Here is a 24,042-nt window from a genome sequence, read left to right as displayed (position 1 = left end):
TTAAAGACTACAAAGATATGAAGGCAGAGTTGGCTAAAGTGGGCTGGGAAAATAGATTAAATTGTCAGACGGTTGATGAGCAGTGGCAGACATTTAAGGAGATATTTCATATCTCTCAACAAAAATATAGTCCAATGAGAAGATAAGACTAGAGTCCATTATTAAGGAAGCAGTAGCAGAACATTTGGAAAAGCATAATTCAATCAAGCAGAGTCAGCATGGTCTTATGAAATGGAAATCATGTTTGACAAATTTGCTGGAGTTCTTTGAGGGTGTAATGAGCAGGGTGGATAAGAAGATACCAGTGGATGTGGTATATTTGGATTTCCAGAAGGCATTCAATAAGGTGCCATATAAAAGGTTACTGCACAAGGTAAAAGCTCACGGGGTTGGCGGTAATATATTAGCATGGATAGAGAATTGGCTAATTAATAGAAAACAGAGAGTTGAGATAAATGGGTTATTTTCCGTTTGTCAAACAGTAACTAGTGAGGTGATGCAGAGATCAGTGCTGGGGCCTCAACTATTTACAATCTAAATAAATGACTTGGATGAAGGGACCGAGTATAATGTTGCCAAGTTTGCTGATGATACAAAGATGGGTGGGAAAGCAAATTGTGAAGAGGACACGAAAAATCTGCAAAGTGATATAGACAGGCTAAGTGAGTAGGCAAAAAATTGGCAAATGGAGTATAATGTGGATAAATGTGCGGTTATCCACTTTGGCAGAAAAAATAGAAAAGAAAATTATAATTTAAATGGAGAAAAATTGCAAAGTGCTGCAATGCAGAGGGACCTGGGGGTCTTTGTGCATGAAGCACAAAAAGTTAGAATGCAGGTACAGCAAGTAATCAGGAAGGCAAATGGAATGTTGGCCTTTATTGCAAGGGGGATAGAGTATAAAAGCAGAGAAGTCCTGCTACAACTGTACTGGGTATTGGTGAGGCCACACCTAGAGTACTGCATGCAGTTTTGGTCTCCGTATTTAAGGAAAGATATATTTGCATTGGATGCTATTCAGAGAAGGTTCATTTGTTGATTCTGGAGATGAGGGGGTTGACTTATGAAGATAGGTTGAGTAGGTTGGGCCTATACACATTGGAGGGTAGAAGAATGAGAGGTGATCTTATCGAAACATATAAGATAATGAGAGGGCTCAACAAGGTGGATGCAGAGAGGATATTTCCCCTCATAGGGGAAACTAAAACTAGGGGACATAGTCTCAGAATAAGGGGCTGCCCATTTAAAACTGAGATGAGGAGAAATTTCTTCTCTCAGAGGGTTGTAAATCTGTGGAATTCTCTGCCCCAGAGAGCTGTGGAGGCTGGGACATTGAATATATTTAAGACGGAGATAGACAGATTTTTGAGCGATAAGGGGATAAGGGGTTATGGGGAGCGGGGAGGGAAATGGAGCCATGATTTTATTGAAAGGCGTATTCAGGCTTGCGGGACCAAATGACCTACTCCTGCTCTTATTTCTTATGTTCTTATCTTCTTATGTTAGACCAAGCTAAATTTTATTTTTCACTTAATTCTGGGCATGTGGGTCTCGCTGGCAAGGCTGCATTTACTGCCCATCCTGGTTGTCCTGCGAAGGTGGTGGTTGGGGGTTTTCTTCTGAACTGCTGCAGTTCATTGTAGTGGCAGTGCTCAAGCTGTGGGATGAGGGAGGGACTTTGATTGAGGTCCTTAGTGGGTCAGTAGTGAGGAAAATGTTGGAATCAATTATTAAAGATGAAATAGCAGCGCATTTGGAAAGTAGTGACAGGATCGGTCTAAGTCAGCATGGATTTATGAAAGGGAAAGCATGCTTGACAAATCGTCTGGAATATTTTGAGGATGTAACTAATAGAGTGGACAAGGGAGAACCAGCGGATGTGGTGTATTTGAACTTTCAAAAGGCCTTTGACAAGGTCCCACATAAGAGATTAGTGTGCAAAATCAAAGCACATGGTATTGGGGGTAATGTACTGTTGTGGATAGAGAATTTGTTGGCAGACAGGAAGCAGAGAGTCGGGATAAACGGGTCCTTTTTGGAATGGGAGGCAGTGACTAGTGGAGTGCCGCAGGGCTCAGTGCTGGGACCCCAGCTCTTTACAATATACATCAATGATTTGGATGAAGGAATTGAGTGCAATATCTCCAAGTTTGCAGATGACACTAAACTGGTGGCAGTGTGAACTGTGAGGAGGATGCTAAGAAGCTGCAGGGTGATTGGACAGGTTAGGTGAGTGGGCAAATGCATGGCAGATGCAGTATAATGTGGATAATTGTGAGGTTATCCACTTTGGTGGCAAAAACACGAAGGCAGAATATTATCTGAATGGCGGCAGATTAGGAAAAGGGGAGGTGTAACGAGACCTGGGTGTTATGGTTCATCAGTGAATTGAAAGTTGGCATGCAGGTACAGCAGGCAGTGAAGAAGGCAAATGGCATGTTGGCCTTCATAGCTAGGGGATTTGAGTATAGGAGCAGGGAGGTCTTACTGCAGTTGTACAGGGCCTTGGTGAGGCCTCACCTGGAATATTGTGCTCAGTTTTGGTCTCCTAATCTGAGGAAGGACGTTCTTGCTATTGAGGGAGTGCAGCGAAGGTTCACCAGACTGATTCCAGGGATGGCAGGACTGACATATGAGGAGAGACTGGATCAATTGGGCCTTTATACACTGGAGTTTAGAAGGATGAGAGGGGATCTCATAGAAATGTATAACATTCTGACGGGACAGTACAGGTTAGATGCGGGAAGAATGTTCCCGATGTTGGGGAAGTCCAGAACCAGGGGACACAGTCTTAGGATAAGGGGTAGGCCATTTAGGACTGAGATGAGGAGAAACTTCTTCACTCAGAGAGTTGTTAACCTGTGGAATTCCCTGCTGCAGAGAGTTGTTGATGCCAGTTCATTGGATGTATTCAAGAGGGAGTTAGATATGGCCCTTATGGCTAAAGGGATCAAGGGGTATGGAGAGAAAGCGGGAAACGGGTACTGAGGTGAAGGATCAGCCATGATCTTATTGAATGGTGGTGCAGGCTCGAAGGGCCGAACGGCCTACTACTGCACTTATTTTGTATGTTTCCATATTTCCTTCCTGTGATACTGCAGGATGGAGTTGGGTTTCTAAATCTCAAATTGGTGTCTCTGTGGCAGGCAGCAAAGTGGTTATGTAATCCAGAGGCCAGGACGAATGATACCGAGATATGAGTTCATGTCCCACCATGGCAGCCGGGGATGTTAAATTCAGCGAATTAAATAAATCTGGAATGAAAAGCTAGTATTAGTAATGGTGACCATGAAGCTACCGGATTTTTGTAAAAACCCTTCTGGTTCATTAATGGCCTTCAGTGAAGGAAATCTGGCCGATATGTGACAGACCCACAGCAGTGCACTGCCCTCTGAAATGGCCTAGCAAGCCACTCAGTTGTCCCAAACTGCTACAAAGTTTGCTCACATTGTGAGGACCTTCACCTCACGGAGTGCAGGGGTTCAAGAAGATGACTCACCACCACCTTCTCGAGGACAATTAGGAATGGGCACTAAATGCTGGCCTTGCGAGCAATGGCCACATCCCATGAATGAGTTTTAAGTGTTACCCAGCCCTACAACTGACCCCGAGAACATTTCCTCTTGTTTATGAAGAAGTGTCGAAGTGTAAAAGTGATTGAGACATCTGCGACTCCGAATCACTCTATCAAATCCATTCACAATTTTTAAACCCTCGCTAACAATTCCTCCTCACCTCCTCTGCTCCAGTGGAAATAGTCCCAGTCTCTGATAACTAGAGTTTGCCACATTTGGTATCAACCTGGTGAATCCACACTATACGTGCTCTCAATGGCTTTAATATCCTTTCCATAATGGGATGCCCAAATCTCCAAACAGTACTCTGACTATCGCCGAACCAATATTTTGCAAAAATAAAACTCCACGCAGTACTCTAATAGCAATTTGTACAAATTTAATAAGAACATAAGAACATAAGAATTAGGAACAGGAGTAGGCCATCTAGCCCCTCGAGCCTGCTCCGCCATTCAACAAGATCATGGCTGATCTGGCCGTGGACTCAGCTCCACTTACCCACCCGCTCCCCGTAACCCTTAATTCCCTTATTGGTTAAAAATCTATCTATCTGTGACTTGAATACATTCAATGAGCTAGCCTCAACTGCTTCCTTGGGCAGAGAATTCCACAGATTCACAACCCTCTGGTAGAAGAAATTCCTTCTCAACTCAGTTTTAAATTGGCTCCCCCGTATTTTGAGGCTGTGCCCCTAGTTCTAGTCTCCCCGACCAGTGGAAACAACCTCTCTGCCTCTATCTTGTCTATCCCTTTCATTATTTTAAATGTTTCTATAAGATCACCCCTCATCCTTCTGAACTCCAACGAGTAAAGATCCAGTCTACTCAATCTATCATCATAAGGTAACCCCCTCGTCTCCGGAATCAGCCTCGTGAATCGACTCTGTACCCACTCCAAAGCTAGTATATCCTTCCTTAAGTAAGGTGACCAAAACTACACGCAGTACTCCAGGTGCGGCCTCACCAATACCGTTGCAGAAGGACCTCCCTGCTTTTGTACTCCATCCCTCTCGCAATGAAGGCCAACATTCCATTCGCCTTCCTGATTACCTGCTTCACCTGCAAACTATCCTTCTGTCATTCATGCACAAGGAACCAATCGTGGAGCTGTGGAGGCGTGTCCTGCACAGTAGGAGCTGTGAGCAGTGAGAGAAGGAGCTACCAACTTTTGCTCCTGCCTGGAGAGCCCTGAGACCAGCCCAGGAAGAGAAGGAGGGAAGGGGCTTCACCACCAACTTTTACCCAGAGGGAGAGGAGGAGAACAGAAAACTTTGCAACAACTTTATCATTTCTGCAAGGAGTTGGAGAGAGGGGGAAAAACCAACAACATACAGTGTGGAAGGAGGGAGACTCTACACTTTCTACAGGTGGGTGTGGGTGCATTTCCCAAACAGACTTTGTTGTATCGGTGGGGGGAGGAAAGAAGACCACTGAGGGCCGGAACATCGCGGGGGGTGTGTGTGTGTGTGGTAGTGTGCGTGGGGGCCTTGCTTACAACTAGGCCCCCCCCACAATTGGAACCCCCCCCACCCCCCCACATTTGCCTAGCCTGGGATAGCTGGAGCTACCAGGCTGAAGTTTCTTTAAATCACCAATTAACATCGTTAGGAGTGTGTGCCTGGTGGCTCTAGCTATCCCAGGTGAAGACATCTTCTCCCCCCACCTGAAGACCAACCAAAAGACTGTGCTTGTGTGTTTTGCCATCTGGGGAGTGCACCCACCCACAGCTGCGAGGGGAGACCTGCCCTCGCAGTTCCCCCCCCTTCCCACCCCCCTCTCTCTTTCTCTGTTACTCTGTTTCTCCCCTCTCTCTCTGAGAGCCCTTTCTTCCTAATTTTTATTTTTTTTTTTGTGGGAGGACCTGCCGAAGGTCAGCCCGGAGGGCGCCGAAAATCTGGAAGCTCCGCTAAGCCTGGCGGAGCTGACCGGTGCCCTCGCCCGGCTCTCGAGGGGAAAATCCCCGGGGCTGGACGGGCTGACCGTGGAGTTCCACAGGGCGTTCTGGGACGTCCTGGGGAGCGACTACGCGCGGGTCCTGGGGGAAAGTCTGGCGACCGGGGAGATGCCCCTCTCTTGGCGCAGGGCAGTCATCATCCTGCTGCCTAAGAAGGGCGATCTCCGCCTCCTTAAGAACTGGCGCCCGGTCTCCCTCCTCAGCACGGACTACAAAATCTTCGCCAGGGCGATGTCTGCTCGCCTTGGTGCCGTGCTGGACCACATGATCCACCCCGACCAGTCCTACACGGTCCCGGGCCGGACAATCCACGATAACATCCATCTGGTCCGGGACCTCATCCATTGTTCCCAGGAGGCTGGTCTGTCGGTCGCCTTCCTATCCCTCGACCAAGAGAAGGCGTTCGACAGGGTGGATCACGACTATCTGCTCGGAACTCTGCGCGCTTTCGGGTTCGGGACGCATTTCGTCGCCCGGATCCGACTTTTGTACGCCGCCGCGGAGTGTCTGATTAAGGTTAACGGGTCCTTGACGGCGCCCCTTCGCTTTAGGAGAGGGGTGCGCCAGGGATGCCCCATGTCCGGCCAGTTATACGCCGTTTGCGTGGAGCCTTTCCTGCGCCTCTTGCGGACGAGGTTGACGGGACTGGCTCTGCAAGGGCCGGGCGTAGAGGTCGTCCTCTCGGCTTACGCCGATGACGTGCTCCTCGCGATAGAGGATCCTGCTGACCTGCGGAGGATGCGTGAGTGCCAGGAGATTTACTCGGCCGCGTCCTCCGCCAGGATCAACTGGGAGAAATGTTCCGGACTCCTGGTGGGTCAGTGGCGGGTGGACTCCCTGCCGGAGGAGCTCAGGCCTTTTGCCTGGAGCACGACTCATCTCCTCTATCTGGGAGTCTACCTTAGCCCCGACGAGGGAGCCTGGCCGGCGAACTGGCAGGAGCTGGAGGCCAAGGTCGCCGCTCGCCTAGGGCGCTGGACAGGACTGCTCCGAGTGCTGTCCTACAGGGGTCGAGCGCTAGTCATAAACCAGCTGGTGGCCGCAATGCTGTGGTACCGGCTGGTCACTTTGACCCCTCCCCCTGCGTTTGTCGCCAAGATACAGAAGAAGCTGGTGGACTTCTTCTGGAACAACAGGAAGCACTGGGTCTCTGCTGCGGTCTTGAGTCTCCCGCTTGAGGAGGGCGGTCAGTCGTTGGTGTGCGTCAGCGCCCAGCTCGCGACTTTCCGTCTTCAGACCCTGCAGAGATACCTTTACGTCGAGCCCCCTCCTAGGTGGTGTGCTCTGGCGAGGTGTTTCTTCCGCCAGCAGCGCGACCTCAATTATGACACGCAGCTCCTATTTGTGAACTTGGGGGGTGCCAGGACCGCCCTCCAGGAGCTGCCTGTCTTTTACAGGGAACTCATCAGGGTCTGGAACAAAGTCTCCACCAAGCGCAGCTCTCCGCCGGCTGGAGTGGCGGCCGTCCTGCAGGAACCGCTGCTCGGGAATCCGTACCTCCACGGCTGAGGTTTTATGTGGCGGTCGGAAGAGAGGGCTGTGGCTGGTGAGGTGACCAGGGTCAGGGACCTGCTCGATGGCGGAGGAGCGGGCTGGATGGCGCCAGACACGCTGGCGCGGCGCCTAAATTCTGCCAACGTCCGCCACGCAGCCGATGCCATCGAGTCGCTAAAAACAGCTCTGGGCCCTGACTCCGTTAGGTGCATCGAGGAGGCTCAAGCACGTGGGGAGATCCCGTCCGAACTGACCCCAGTCCGGACGGAATTCCTCATCGGCGCCAAACCCCGGAACCTCCCTCGGGGGCCGGCGCCTCACAACTTGAGCCGCCTCGGGGAAATCCCCTCTGCGCCTTTCAGTTCCGCGCGGAGGGGTTTCCTGTACGGGCTGCTCCTGCACACCCTCAACTTTGCCATCCTCGCCGGCCGTCCGGACACGCCATGGCGTACCATCTTGCCGTCCGGAGGAGGCGGGGGTCCCCGATGGAGGGCACTCTACGCAGGGGTCCTCCCACTATTCATCGGGGACTTGGCCTGGAGGGTGGTGCACGGAGCAGTGCCGTGCAACAAATTTTTAAGCCGGTTCACGGACTCCCAGGCCGCCTGCAATTTCTGCGGTCTGGAGGAGTCCGTGTTCCATGTTTTTATTGAGTGCACGAGGTTGCAGCCCCTGTTCCATTATTTGAAGGGGCTGCTCCTGAAATTCTGGCTGCACTTCAGTCCCACTCTCCTGATCTTTGGGCACCCTGTGCGGAGGGGAGCGGGTAGGTCCGAAGGCCTCCTCGTAGGACTGCTCCTGGGCACGGCCAAGGGTGCCATCAGCCGGTCCAGGCAGCGGGCAGTCGAGGGGGTCGTTCAACCTGACTGCCTGCCTCTCTTCCGCTCTTACATCCGGTCCAGGGTGTCCTTGGAGATGGAGCACGCGGTGTCCACCGGTACGCTCGCGGCCTTCCGCGAGAGGTGGGCACCGGAGGGACTGGAGTGCATCATCACGCCCGGCAACCAAATTTTAATTTGATTTTACGTTTTTAAGTTTAATTTGTTTTAATTGCCGGTGCTTTTAGTGTCCCCCTTCCCTTTTATAGGGGGCACTGGGGAAAATTGTGATTTTAGTGCCCCCCAAAAAAAAAAAAAAAAGAAAAAGGAAAAACCAAAAAAAGAAAAACACAAAAAAAAAACACAAAAAAGGGGGGAAAAAAAAAAGGGCCTTGTAAATGTCTGGAGTGTCACCCAGGTCGGGTGGCACCGTTTAATGTTTTATGTTTTCGCAGGTAAACTCAAAAGAGTTTCATGCACAAGGACCAATCGTAGAGCAGTGGAGGCGTGTCCTGCTCAGTTGGAGCTGTGAGCAGTGAGGAGAGCAGCCACCAACTTGTGCTCCTGCCTGGAGAGCCCTGAGACCAGCCCAGGAAGAGAAGGAAGGAAGGGGCTTCACCACCAACTTTAACCCAGAGGGAGAGGAGGAAGCAGAAAACATTTCAACTTTTTACCATTTCTGCAAGGAGTTGGAAAGGGGGAAAAGACCAACACCAACAACATCCAGTGTGGAAGGAGGGAGACTCTACAATTCTACAGGTGGGTGTGAGTGCATTTCCCAAACAGACTTTGTTGTATCGGTGGGGGGAGGAAAGAAGACCACTGAGGGCCGGAACATCGCGGGGGGTGTGTGTGTGTGTGGTAGTGTGCGTGGGGGCCTTGCTTGCAACTAGGCCCCCCCCCACAATTGGAACCCCCCCCACATTTGCCTAGCCTGGGATAGCTGGAGCTACCAGGCTGAAGTTTCTTTAAATCACCAATTAACATCGTTAGGAGTGTGTGCCTGGTGGCTCTAGCTACCCCAGGTGAAGACATCTTCTCCCCCCACCTGAAGACCAACCCAAAGACTGTGCTTGTGTGTTTTGCCATCTGGGGAGTGCACCCACCCACAGCTGCGAGGGGAGACCTGCCCTCGCAGTTCCCCCCCCTTCCCACCCCCCTCTCTCTTTCTCTGTTACTCTGTTTCTCCCCTCTCTCTCTGAGAGCCCTTTCTTCCTAATTTTTTTTTTTTTTTTTGTGGGAGGACCTGCCGAAGGTCAGCCCGGAGGGCGCCGAAAATCTGGAAGCTCCGCTAAGCCTGGCGGAGCTGACCGGTGCCCTCGCCCGGCTCTCGAGGGGAAAATCCCCGGGGCTGGACGGGCTGACCGTGGAGTTCCACAGGGCGTTCTGGGACGTCCTGGGGAGCGACTACGCGCGGGTCCTGGGGGAAAGTCTGGCGACCGGGGAGATGCCCCTCTCTTGGCGCAGGGCAGTCATCGTCCTGCTGCCTAAGAAGGGCGACCTCCGCCTCCTTAAGAACTGGCGCCCGGTCTCCCTCCTCAGCACGGACTACAAAATCTTCACCAGGGCGATGTCTGCTCGCCTTGGTGCCGTGCTGGACCACATGATCCACCCCGACCAGTCCTACACGATCCCGGGCCGGACAATCCACGATAACATCCATCTGGTCCGGGACCTCATCCATTGTTCCCAGGAGGCTGGTCTGTCGGTCGCCTTCCTATCCCTCGACCAAGAGAAGGCGTTCGACAGGGTGGATCACGACTATCTGCTCGGAACTCTGCGCGCTTTCGGGTTCGGGACGCATTTCGTCGCCAGGATCCAACTTTTGTACGCCGCCGCGGAGTGTCTGATTAAGGTTAACGGGTCCTTGACGGCGCCCCTTCGCTTTAGGAGAGGGGTGCGCCAGGGATGCCCCATGTCCGGCCAGTTATACGCCGTTTGCGTGGAGCCTTTCCTGCGCCTCTTGCGGACGAGGTTGACGGGACTGGCTCTGCAAGGGCCGGGCGTGGAGGTCGTCCTCTCGGCTTACGCCGATGACGTGCTCCTCGAGATAGAGGATCCCGCTGACCTGCGGAGGATGCGTGAGTGCCAGGAGATTTACTCGGCCGCGTCCTCCGCCAGGATCAACTGGGAGAAATGTTCCGGACTCCTGGTGGGTCAGTGGCGGGTGGACTCCCTGCCGGAGGAGCTCAGGCCTTTTGCCTGGAGCACGACTCATCTCCTCTATCTGGGAGTCTACCTTAGCCCCGACGAGGGAGCCTGGCCGGCGAACTGGCAGGAGCTGGAGGCCAAGGTCGCCGCTCGCCTAGGGCGCTGGACAGGACTGCTCCGAGTGCTGTCCTACAGGGGTCGAGCGCTAGTCATAAACCAGCTGGTGGCCGCAATGCTGTGGTACCGGCTGGTCACTTTGACCCCTCCCCCTGCGTTTGTCGCCAAGATACAGAAGAAGCTGGTGGACTTCTTCTGGAACAACAGGAAGCACTGGGTCTCTGCTGCGGTCTTGAGTCTCCCGCTTGAGGAGGGCGGTCAGTCGTTGGTGTGCGTCAGCGCCCAGCTCGCGACTTTCCGTCTTCAGACCCTGCAGAGATACCTTTACGTCGAGCCCCCTCCTAGGTGGTGTGCTCTGGCGAGGTATTTCTTCCGCCAGCAGCGCGACCTCAATTATGACACGCAGCTCCTATTTGTGAACTTGGGGGGTGCCAGGACCGCCCTCCGGGAGCTGCCTGTCTTTTACAGGGAACTCATCAGGGTCTGGAACAAAGTCTCCACCAAGCGCAGCTCTCCGCCGGCTGGAGTGGCGGCCGTCCTGCAGGAACCGCTGCTCGGGAATCCGTACCTCCACGGCTGAGGTTTTATGTGGCGGTCGGAAGAGAGGGCTGTGGCTGGTGAGGTGACCAGGGTCAGGGACCTGCTCGATGGCGGAGGAGCGGGCTGGATGGCGCCAGACACGCTGGCGCGGCGCCTAAATTCTGCCAACGTCCGCCACGCAGCCGATGCCATCGAGTCGCTAAAAACAGCTCTGGGCCCTGACTCCGTTAGGTGCATCGAGGAGGCTCAAGCACGTGGGGAGATCCCGTCCGAACTGACCCCAGTCCGGACGGAATTCCTCATCGGCGCCAAACCCCGGAACCTCCCTCGGGGGCCGGCGCCTCACAACTTGAGCCGCCTCGGGGAAATCCCCTCTGCGCCTTTCAGTTCCGCGCGGAGGGGTTTCCTGTACGGGCTGCTCCTGCACACCCTCAACTTTGCCATCCTCGCCGGCCGTCCGGACACGCCATGGCGTACCATCTTGCCGTCCGGAGGAGGCGGGGGTCCCCGATGGAGGGCACTCTACGCAGGGGTCCTCCCACTATTCATCGGGGACTTGGCCTGGAGGGTGGTGCACGGAGCAGTGCCGTGCAACAAATTTTTAAGCCGGTTCACGGACTCCCAGGCCGCCTGCAATTTCTGCGGTCTGGAGGAGTCCGTGTTCCATGTTTTTATTGAGTGCACGAGGTTGCAGCCCCTGTTCCATTATTTGAAGGGGCTGCTCCTGAAATTCTGGCTGCACTTCAGTCCCACTCTCCTGATCTTTGGGCACCCTGTGCGGAGGGGAGCGGGTAGGTCCGAAGGCCTCCTCGTAGGACTGCTCCTGGGCACGGCCAAGGGTGCCATCAGCCGGTCCAGGCAGCGGGCAGTCGAGGGGGTCGTTCAACCTGACTGCCTGCCTCTCTTCCGCTCTTACATCCGGTCCAGGGTGTCCTTGGAGATGGAGCACGCGGTGTCCACCGGTACGCTCGCGGCCTTCCGCGAGAGGTGGGCACCGGAGGGACTGGAGTGCATCATCACGCCCGGCAACCAAATTTTAATTTGATTTTACGTTTTTAAGTTTAATTTGTTTTAATTGCCGGTGCTTTTAGTGTCCCCCTTCCCTTTTATAGGGGGCACTGGGGAAAATTGTGATTTTAGTGCCCCCCAAAAAAAAAAAAAAAAGAAAAAGGAAAAACCAAAAAAAGAAAAACACAAAAAAAAAACACAAAAAAGGGGGGAAAAAAAAAAGGGCCTTGTAAATGTCTGGAGTGTCACCCAGGTCGGGTGGCACCGTTTAATGTTTTATGTTTTCGCAGGTAAACTCAAAAGAGTTTCATGCACAAGGACCAATCGTAGAGCAGTGGAGGCGTGTCCTGCTCAGTTGGAGCTGTGAGCAGTGAGGAGAGCAGCCACCAACTTGTGCTCCTGCCTGGAGAGCCCTGAGACCAGCCCAGGAAGAGAAGGAAGGAAGGGGCTTCACCACCAACTTTAACCCAGAGGGAGAGGAGGAAGCAGAAAACATTTCAACTTTTTACCATTTCTGCAAGGAGTTGGAAAGGGGGAAAAGACCAACACCAACAACATCCAGTGTGGAAGGAGGGAGACTCTACAATTCTACAGGTGGGTGTGAGTGCATTTCCCAAACAGACTTTGTTGTATCGGTGGGGGGAGGAAAGAAGACCACTGAGGGCCGGAACATCGCGGGGGGTGTGTGTGTGTGTGGTAGTGTGCGTGGGGGCCTTGCTTGCAACTAGGCCCCCCCCCACAATTGGAACCCCCCCCACATTTGCCTAGCCTGGGATAGCTGGAGCTACCAGGCTGAAGTTTCTTTAAATCACCAATTAACATCGTTAGGAGTGTGTGCCTGGTGGCTCTAGCTACCCCAGGTGAAGACATCTTCTCCCCCCACCTGAAGACCAACCCAAAGACTGTGCTTGTGTGTTTTGCCATCTGGGGAGTGCACCCACCCACAGCTGCGAGGGGAGACCTGCCCTCGCAGTTCCCCCCCCTTCCCACCCCGCTCTCTCTTTCTCTGTTACTCTGTTTCTCCCCTCTCTCTCTGAGAGCCCTTTCTTCCTAATTTTTATTTTTTTTTTTGTGGGAGGACCTGCCGAAGGTCAGCCCGGAGGGCGCCGAAAATCTGGAAGCTCCGCTAAGCCTGGCGGAGCTGACCGGTGCCCTCGCCCGGCTCTCGAGGGGAAAATCCCCGGGGCTGGACGGGCTGACCGTGGAGTTCCACAGGGCGTTCTGGGACGTCCTGGGGAGCGACTACGCGCGGGTCCTGGGGGAAAGTCTGGCGACCGGGGAGATGCCCCTCTCTTGGCGCAGGGCAGTCATCGTCCTGCTGCCTAAGAAGGGCGACCTCCGCCTCCTTAAGAACTGGCGCCCGGTCTCCCTCCTCAGCACGGACTACAAAATCTTCACCAGGGCGATGTCTGCTCGCCTTGGTGCCGTGCTGGACCACATGATCCACCCCGACCAGTCCTACACGGTCCCGGGCCGGACAATCCACGATAACATCCATCTGGTCCGGGACCTCATCCATTGTTCCCAGGAGGCTGGTCTGTCGGTCGCCTTCCTATCCCTCGACCAAGAGAAGGCGTTCGACAGGGTGGATCACGACTATCTGCTCGGAACTCTGCGCGCTTTCGGGTTCGGGACGCATTTCGTCGCCAGGATCCAACTTTTGTACGCCGCCGCGGAGTGTCTGATTAAGGTTAACGGGTCCTTGACGGCGCCCCTTCGCTTTAGGAGAGGGGTGCGCCAGGGATGCCCCATGTCCGGCCAGTTATACGCCGTTTGCGTGGAGCCTTTCCTGCGCCTCTTGCGGACGAGGTTGACGGGACTGGCTCTGCAAGGGCCGGGCGTGGAGGTCGTCCTCTCGGCTTACGCCGATGACGTGCTCCTCGAGATAGAGGATCCCGCTGACCTGCGGAGGATGCGTGAGTGCCAGGAGATTTACTCGGCCGCGTCCTCCGCCAGGATCAACTGGGAGAAATGTTCTGGACTCCTGGTGGGTCAGTGGCGGGTGGACTCCCTGCCGGAGGAGCTCAGGCCTTTTGCCTGGAGCACGACCCATCTCCTCTATCTGGGAGTCTACCTTAGCCCCGACGAGGGAGCCTGGCCGGCGAACTGGCAGGAACTGGAGGCCAAGGTCGCCGCTCGCCTAGGGCGCTGGACAGGACTGCTCCGAGTGCTGTCCTACAGGGGTCGAGCGCTAGTCATAAACCAGCTGGTGGCCGCAATGCTGTGGTACCGGCTGGTCACTTTGACCCCTCCCCCTGCGTTTGTCGCCAAGGTACAGAAGAAGCTGGTGGACTTCTTCTGGAACAACAGGAAGCACTGGGTCTCTGCTGCGGTCTTGAGTCTCCCGCTTGAGGAGGGCGGTCAGTCGTTGGTGTGCGTCAGCGCCAAGCTCGCGACTTTCCGTCTTCAGACCCTGCAGAGATACCTTTACGTCGAGCCCCCTCCTAGGTGGTGCGCTCTGGCGAGGTATTTCTTCCGCCAGCAGCGCGACCTCAATTATGACACGCAGCTCCTGTTTGTGAACTTGGGGGGTGCCAGGACCGCCCTCCGGGAGCTGCCTGTCTTTTACAGGGAACTCATCAGGGTCTGGAACAAAGTCTCCACCAAGCGCAGCTCTCCGCCGGCTGGAGTGGCGGCCGTCCTGCAGGAACCGCTGCTCGGGATTCCGTACCTCCACGGCCGAGGTTTTATGTGGCGGTCGGAAGAGAGGGCTGTGGCTGGTGAGGTGACCAGGGTCAGGGACCTGCTCGATGGCGGAGGAGCGGGCTGGATGGCGCCAGACACGCTGGCGCGGCGCCTAAATTCTGCCAACGTCCGCCACGCGGCCGATGCCATCGAGTCGCTAAAAACAGCTCTGGGCCCTGACTCTGTTAGGTGCATCGAGGAGGCTCAAGCACGTGGGGAGATCCCGTCCGAACTGACCCCCGTCCGGACGGAATTCCTCATCGGCGCCAAACCCCGGAACCTCCCTCGGGGCCCGGCGCCTCACAACTTGAGCCGCCTCGGGGAAATCCCCTCCGTGCCTTTCAGTTCCGCGCGGAGGGGTTTCCTGTACGGGCTGCTCCTGCACACCCTCAACTTTGCCATCCTCGCCGGCCGTCCGGACACGCCATGGCGTACCATCTTGCCGTCCGGAGGAGGCGGGGGTCCCCGATGGAGGGCACTCTATGCAGGGGTCCTCCCACTATTCATCGGGGACTTGGCCTGGAGGGTGGTGCACGGAGCAGTGCCGTGCAACAAATTTTTAAGCCGGTTCACGGACTCCCAGGCCGCCTGCAATTTCTGCGGTCTGGAGGAGTCCGTGTTCCATGTTTTTATTGAGTGCACGAGGTTGCAGCCCCTGTTCCATTATTTGAAGGGGCTGCTCCTGAAATTCTGGCTGCACTTCAGTCCCACTCTCCTGATCTTTGGGCACCCTGTGCGGAGGGGAGCGGGTAGGTCCGAAGGCCTCCTCGTAGGACTGCTCCTGGGCACGGCCAAGGGTGCCATCAGCCGGTCCAGGCAGCGGGCGGTCGAGGGGGTCGTTCAACCTGACTGCCTGCCTCTCTTCCGCTCTTACATCCGGTCCAGGGTGTCCTTGGAGATGGAGCACGCGGTGTCCACCGGTACGCTCGCGGCCTTCCGCGAGAGGTGGGCACCGGAGGGACTGGAGTGCATCATCACGCCCGGCAACCAAATTTTAATTTGATTTTACGTTTTTAAGTTTAATTTGTTTTAATTGCCGGTGCTTTTAGTGTCCCCCTTCCCTTTTATAGGGGACACTGGGGAAAATTGTGATTTTAGTGCCCAAATAAAAAAAAAAACCAAAAAAAGAAAAACACAAAAAAAAAGGGGGAGAAAAAAAGGGCCTTGTAAATGTCTGGAGTGTCACCCAGGTCGGGTGGCACCATTTAATGTTTTATGTTTTCGCAGGTAAACTCAAAAGAGTTTCATGCACAAGGATCCCCAGGTCCCTCTGCACCACAGCATGTTGTAATTTCTCCCCATTCAAATAATATTCCCTTTTACTGTTTTTTTTCCCCAAGGTGGATGACCTCACCCTTTCCAACATTGTATTCCATCTGCCAAACCTTAGCCCATTCGCTTAACCTATCGAAATCTCTTTGCAGCCTCTCTGTGTCCTCTACACAACTTGCTTTCCCACTAATCTTTGTGTCACCTGCAAATTTTGTTACACTACATTCTGTCCCCTCTTCCAGGTCATCTATGTATATTGTAAACAGTTGTGGTCACAGCACTGATCCCTGTGGCACACCACTAACCACCGATTTCCAACCCGAAAAGGACCCATTTATCCCAACTCTCTGCTTTCTGTTAGCCAGCCAATTCTCGATCCATGCTGATATATTTCTTCTGACTCCGCGTACCTTTATCTTCTGCAGTAACCTTTAGTGTGGCACCTTATCGAATGCCTTTTGAAAATCTAAATACACCACATCCATCAGTACACCTCTATCCACCATGCTCGTTATATCCTCAAAGAATTCCAGTAAATTAGTTAAACATGATTTCCCCTTCATGAATCCATGCTGCGTCTGCTTGATTAAACTATTCCTATCTAGATGTCCCGCTATTTCTTCCTTAATGATAGCTTCAAGCATTTTCCCCACTACAGATGTTAAACTAACCAGCCTATAGTTACCTGCCTTTTGTCTGCCACCTTTTTTAAACAGAGGCGCTACATTAGCTGCTTTCCAATCCGCTGGTAGCTCCCCAGAGTCCAGAGAATTTTGGTAGATTATAACGAATGCATCTGCTATAACTTCTGCCATCTCTTTTAATACCCTGGGATGCATTTCATCCGGACCAGGGGACTTGTCTACCTTGAGTCCCATTAGCCTGTCCAGCACGACCTCCCTAGTAATAGTGATTGTCTCAAGGTCCTCCCTTCCCACATTCCCGTGACCAGCAATTTTTGGCATGGTTTTTGTGTCTTCCACTGTGAAGACCAAAGCAAAATAATTGTTTAAGGTCTCAGCCATTTCCACATTTCCCATTATTAAATCCCCCTTCTCATCTTCTAAGGGACCAACATTTACTTTAGTCACTCTTTTCCGTTTTATATATCTGCAAAAGCTTTTACTATCCGTTTTTATGTTTTGCGCAAGTTTACCTTCGTAATCTATCTTTCCTTTCTTTATTGCTTTCTTAGTCATTCTTTGCTGTCGTTTAAAATTTTCCCAATCTTCTAGTTTCCCACTAACCTTGGCCACCTTATACGCATTGGTTTTTAATTTGATACTCTCCTTTATTTCCTTGGTTATCCACGGCTGGTTATCCCTTCTCTTTCCGCCCTTCTTTTTCACTGGAATATATTTTTGTTGAGCACTATGAAAGAGCTCCTTAAAAGTCCTCCACTGTTCCTCAATTGTGCCACCGTTTAGTCTGTGTTTCCAGTCTACTTTAGCCAACTCTGCCCTTATCCCACTGTAGTCGCCTTTGTTTAAGCATAGTACACTCGCTTGAGACACTACTTCCTCACCCTCAATCTGTATTTCAAATTCAACCATACTGTGATCACTCATTCCGAGAGGATCTTTTACTAGGAGATCGTTTATTATTCTTGTCTCATTACACCGTACCAGATCTAAGATAGTTTTCTCCCTTGTGGGTTCTGTAACATACTGTTCTAAGAAACAATCCCGTATGCATTCTATTATTTCCTCCTCCAGGCTACCCAGTGCGATTTGATTTGACCAATCGATATGTATATTATATTACTCGATATCAATATTACTCCTTGCTCTTATACTCTATGCTCCTATTCATAAAATCAAAAATGCTGCTGGCTTTTATCATGGCTTCATCAACCTGCACTTGCATTTTCAGGGAGTTAAGTCTTTGAATCACATATGTCTCTCTGTTGACTTCTGCCCTTCAGCATCAATCTATTCAGTGCATACTCCCATTCCTTCTCTTTCTTCTAAAAAGATATTACATTACCCTTATCCACATTATAAAGGTTTATCTGAACCTGACAGATTTACTATTGGATGGCAATGTACTCTTTGTGAGGAGAGAGGGTATGTATGTGGGGAATATTTGCCGATTGAAACATAGAAACATAGAAACATAGAAGTTAGATGCAGGAGTAGGCCATTCGGCCCCTCGAGCCTGCACCGCCATTCAATAAGATCATGGCTGATCATTCAACCTCAGTACCCCTTTCCTGCTTTCTCTCCAGACCCCTTGATCCCTTTGGCCATAAGGGCCAATCTAACTCCCTTTTGAATATATCGAACGAACTGGCCTCAACAACTTTCTGCGGTAGAGAATTCCACAAGTTAACCACTCTCTGAGTGAAGACGTTTCTCCTCATCTCAGTCCTAAATGGCTTACCCCTTATTCTTAGACTGTGACCCCTGGTTCTGGAACTCCCCAGTATCGGGAACATTCTTCCTGCCTCTAACCTGTCCAATCCTGTCAGAATTTTATATGTTTCTATGAGATCCCCTCTCATTCTTCTAAACTCCAGTGGATACAAGCCCAGTTGATCCGGTCTCTCCTCATATGTCAGTCCTGCCATCCCGGGAATCAATCTGGTGAACCTTCGCTGTACTCCCTCAATAGCAAGAACCTCCTTCCTCAGATTAGGAGACCAAAACTGAACACAATATTCCAGGTGTGGCCTCACCAAGGCTCTGTACAACTGCAGTAAGACCTCCCTGCTTCTATACTCAAATCCCCTAGCTATGAAGACCAACATGCCATTTGCCTTCTTCACCGCCTGCTGTACCTGCATACCAAACTTCAATGACTGATGTACCATGACACCCAGGTCCCATTACACCTCCCCTTTTCCTAATCTGTCACCATTCAGATAATATTCTGTCTTCGTGTTTTTGCCATCAAAGTGTATAACTCACATTTATCCACATTATACTGCATCTGCCATGCATTTGCCCATTCACCTTACCTGTCCAAGTCACCCTGCATCCTCTTTGCATCCTCCTCACAGCTCATATCGCCAGCCAGCTTAGTCTCATCTGCAAACTTGGAGATATTACATTTAATTCCTTCATCTAAATCATTGTAAATAGCTGGGGTCCCAGTACTCAACCCTGCGGCACCCCACTAGTCACTGCCTGCCATTCTGAAAAGGACTCGTTTATTCTGACTCTCTGCTTCCTGTCTCCCAACCAGTTCTCTATCCACATCAATACATTACGCCCAATACCACGTGCTTTAATTTTGCACATTAATCTCTTGTGTGGGACCTTGTCAAAATCCTTTTGAAAGTCCAAATACACCACATCCACTGGTTCTCCCTTGTCCACTCTACTAGTTACATCCTCAAAAAATTCCAGAAGATTTGTCAAGCATGACATTTCATTATTGATGGTATTTCAGTTGGTTGCCATTTAGGTAAGTGTGCATTGGTTTATGTTGGTCATGGTGGGCAAGATTCTCCGCTGTCATCATGCCCACCAGTTAGAACATGGCAGAGGATGACTAAATGTAGGCAGTGAGACCTTCCCACCTCCCTGCCTGACCTGGACTTGCCTTCCTCAGCCCCTGCCGGGGACTGTCACTGGCCACAGCTCCCCTGCACAACACTTAGGAATGGCAGTTAGGGGCAAGGTCCAGGCCCGGGACCCCAGCGGACTTCACCCTGTCTGCTTACTTTGCTTTTCCGCCTCAACCCCTGGCCACGGTAGTCCTCCGGAAGCTGAAGTAGCAGCTCTGAGATGGCCCCACGGAGGCCGGGGGTCTGGTAGTGGCAATCCCACCCTCCATTGTACCCCCAGCACAAACCCGTTGATGATTGCGGCCGAAACCATCAGTGGGGCAACTAGTTGGATTATCGAGGGGGGGTCTCTTGTCCCATTTAATGGCACTTCCACTTCTTTCTGATGCTGCAGCAGCGTTCCCACCACAACACCGACCGGATTGTCCGCTCTCCTGCCGGCGGGCTCCTGTCTGATGGTCGATCCAGGAGTCTGCTGTGTGCACCTGATGAACTCAGACCCAGGAAAATAGGCCAGGGTTGAGGGGGAATACGGAGGAAATTCTGCATCCCCTCTCCTGTATTTCCTGGGGCTGGGTAAATGTAAAGTAGGAGGCACTGAAATGGGTGTTGATTTGAACACAGTGAGGATGTGGTCAGAGAAAGAGTGATCAGGACGACATATTTGAGTCTCAGGAGGAGCAAGAGAGGTAACCATAGCAACATCGATAAAAAGGAGAGGCAAGAAAGAGAGACAGGCTTACTTGAATCTCATAAAAGAAAGAAATAGCACAATTAGAAATGTTTTGAATAATACCAAGCCACAGAATAAGGCAATGAATGAATACAGAGCTGTGTTTATCAAATCTATACCATAATAAGAGCCATTTATAACTAGTGTGATACAATACAACACCATGAAAGAATTTGGGTTTAGATCTTCAGATCGTTCTCATGCTGCCCGAAAGACATGCTGTGGGCAGTTGATAAATATTCTTGCTTCATATGCACAAAACAAAGAAAATTACTCCATAAATTACCAACCTCTGCGATCCAATACTGTCACAATATTGAAAAATTATTATACAGTACTCTGGCAGGGAATTGCAATGTAGTTGTCAGCCATGTCTCAGTTGGTAGCGCTCTTGCCTCTGAGTTCGAAGGTGGTGAGTTCACATTCCGACTCCAGCGACTCGAGCACACTCGAGCTGACACTTCAGTGCTGTACTGAGGGAGTGCTGAACTGTCGGAGCTGTGGCATTTCAGATGAAACGTTAAGTTGTCTGCTGTCTCAGCTGGACACTATTTTGCAGATGAGCAGCAGAGATCTCCCTGGTATCCTGGCCAATATTTATCCCTCAACATCGCTATAACAGATTATCTGATCATTATTGCCCATCTCCGCCCCTGCCTCAGCTCATCCACTGCTGAAACTCTAATCCATGCCTTTGTTACCTTTAGACTTGACGATTCCAACGCACTCCTGGCTGCCCTCCCATATTCTACAAAAGGCAGGTAACTATAGGCCGGTTAGTTTAAGATCTGTAGTGGGGAAAATGCTTGAAACTATCATTAAGGAAGAAATAGCGGGACATCTAGATAGGAATAGTGCAATCAAGCAGACGCAGCATGGATTCATGAAGGGGAAATCATGTTTAACTAATTTACTGGAATTCTTTGAGGATATAACGAGCATGGTGGATAGAGGTGTACCGATGGATGTGGTGTATTTAGATTTCCAAAAGGCATTCGATAAGGTGCCACACAAAAGGTTACTGCAGAAGATAGAGGTACGCGGAGTCAGAGGAAATGTATTAGCATGGATGGAGAATTGGCTGGCGAACAGAAAGCAGAGAGTCGGGATAAGTGGTTAGTGGTGTGCCACAGGGATCGGTGCTGGGACCACAACTGTTTACAATATACATAGATGACCTGGAAGAGGGGACAGAGTGTAGTGTAACAAAATTTGCAGATGACACTAAGCTTAGTGAGAAAGTGGGTTGTGTAGAGGACACAGAGAGGCTGCAAAGAGATTTAGATAGGTTAAGCGAATGGGCTAAGGTTTGGCAGATGGAATACAATGTCGGAAAGTGTGAGGTCATCCACCTTGGGAAAAAAAACAGTAAAACGGAATATTATTTGAATGGGGAGAAATTACAACATGCTGCGGTGCAGAGGGACCTGGGGGTCCTTGTGCATGAATCCCAAAAAGTTAGTTTGCAGGTGCAGCAGGTAATCAGGAAGGCGAATGGAATGTTGGCCTTCATTGCGAGAGGGATGGAGTACAAAAGCAGGGAGGTCCTGCTGCAACTGTATAGGGTATTAGTAAGGCCGCACCTGGAGTACTGCGTGCAGTTTTGGTCACCTTACTTAAGGAAGGATATACTAGCTTTGGAGAGGGTACAGAGATGATTCACTAGGCTGATTCCGGAGATGAGGGGGTTACCTTATGATGATAGATTGAGTAGACTGGGTCTTTACTCGTTGGAGTTCAGAAGGATGAGGGGTGATCTTATAGAAACATTTAAAATAATGAAAGGGATAGACAAGATAGAGGCAGAGAGGTTGTTTCCACTGGTAGGGGAGACTAGAACTAGGGGGCACAGCCTCAAAATACGGGGGAGCCAATTTAAAACCGAGTTGAGAAGGAATTTCTTCTCCCAGAAGGTTGTGAATCTGTGGAATTCTCTGCCCAAGGAAGCAGTTGAGGTTAGCTCATTGAATGTATTCAAGTCACAGATAGATAGATTTTTAACCAATAAGGTAATTAAGGGTTATGGGGAGAGGGCGGGTAAGTGGAGCTGAGTCCACGGCCAGATCAGCCATGATCTTATTGAATGGCGGAGCAGGCTCGAGGGGCTAGACGCCTACTCCTGTTCCTAATTCTTATGTTCTTATGTACCCTACATAAACTTGAGATCATCGAAAACTCAGCTGCCCGTGTCCTAACTCGCACCAAGTCCCATTCACCCATCATCCCTACATTGGCTCCTGGTTAAGCAATGCCTTGATTTCAAAATTCACATCCTAGTTTACAAATCTCTCCATGGCCTCGCCCCTCCCTATCTCTATAATCTCCTCCAGCCCTGCAACCCTGCCTTATCTCCTTGTGTTATCTGCGCTTCTCTAATTCTATCCTCTTGAGCATCCATGATTATAATCACTCAACCATCGGTGGCCGTACCTCAACCTCTCCACATCTCTACCGCTCTTTCCTCGTTCAAGACGCTCCGTAAAACCTACCTCTTTGACCAAGCTTGTGGTCACCTGCTGTAACTTCTTCTCATGTGGCTCGGTATCAAATATGTGGCTTCTAACACTCCTTGGAAGCGCCTTGGGATGTTTTACTACATTGAAGGCGTTATATAAATACAAATTGTTGTGGTTTTATTATATTGCTGTTTGCGCGAATTGCTGTGCACCAATTGGTTGCCGCGTTTCCTATATTACAACAGTGACTACACTTCAAAAGTTCTTCCATGGCCTCAGTATGTCCCAAAGTGCTTTGCAGTTAATGTAAAGCACTTTGGGAGATCCTGAGGTTGTGTGTAAGAATGTATTTTCTTTTTAGTTTACTATGTCAGCTCTTGATCACAAAGCTGTCTGAGCACAATTTCTGAATTCCATATTGCGCAATGAAACTAAAAACCTTCGAACTGTCCGTGATTTGATGACTATTTACTGCATGCTATACACTGTGCAAGAGCAAACCTTCTACACCTCACACCATAGTCAATGGATTATCTTACTGCAGTTTACAACATGGCTTTCTATCAACAGTGCTCCAGCTTAGCATTAGGATTAGGCTGGATAGCTCTTGGTCGGCCGGCGTGGACACGATGGGCCGAAATGGCCTCCTTGCATGCTGTAAATTTTTATGATTCTATGATTCTATACCTGACACAATTTATTACCTTTCATTTATAACAAGGTCAGACAGGGTAAGGATCCTAGTGGATATCAGGAAAAGCAGTAGTAAGAATGGCTTTGAGCCCCTTTTCAAAGGGCACACTGCCATTCCTTTCTAAAGCATTATTATTGGCACCTTCCACTGGTGGAATCCAATAATATTACTTATGGGCCAAAAATCGCAGTACAATGTGGAGGCCCCGTAAGTGCCAGTTCTCGGCGCGCGATGCTTTTGCGAAATGTTGTTATTTCTTATGCGAAAATTTCCTTTGACAGTTCCAACGCATCCCCAGGAGAAGGGCCTTCATGGGCGGAGATTTGGGCTATTTGCCCAACTCCTGCCCGACGATTGTCTTTCAACCTCTTACACCTGGTAAAAGCAGGTATAAGGCCTCGCTTTACCAGCGTAAGAGTTTTAAAAGATAGAAAAATAAAATGTTATCAATAATTTTTATATTAAAAACCCTGTCCATTAGGGTAAGTTAATTTTTACCCATATTAAAACACCTTGGGGCTAAAATTCTGGCCTCGCTGGGTCTGTACGAAGTGCGCACGGAACAGGCCAGGCCTCACAAAAGCCGATTTTTGGGGGCACGATACACATGCGCTGAAAACTGGCTTTTCCGATCTGTCAAAATTTCACTTGTCAGATCCTCCGCATTCCCAGGAGGACGACATTCACGCGGGAGAGATTGGGCTATTTGCCCCACTCATGCCCAGCGAATGTCCTTCAAACACTTATTCCTGGTAAAAGCAGGCGCATAGCCTACTTTTATCAGTGTAAGAGTTTTAAAACATATAAAAATGAAATTTAAATACACATTTTTATCGTAAAAACTCTGTCCATTAAGGTAAGTTTATTTTAAACCCGATTGAAACACATATAAAAAATGTCCCCGCCCCCAATTTTTTTTTCCCAAAACATTTCATTAACTTTAATTTCAATTAATTTTAAATATGAGAGGCGTTTTTTTGTCTATTATGCTGTGTTTCGGTGTTTTAGGGGGTTATTCTCATTGATAATAATGGG

The sequence above is a fragment of the Pristiophorus japonicus genome, chromosome 7 (genome assembly GCF_044704955.1).
Source record: "Pristiophorus japonicus isolate sPriJap1 chromosome 7, sPriJap1.hap1, whole genome shotgun sequence".
NCBI classification, from domain to species: Eukaryota; Metazoa; Chordata; class Chondrichthyes; family Pristiophoridae; genus Pristiophorus; species Pristiophorus japonicus.
Note: the sequence above shows the minus strand (reverse complement) of the source record.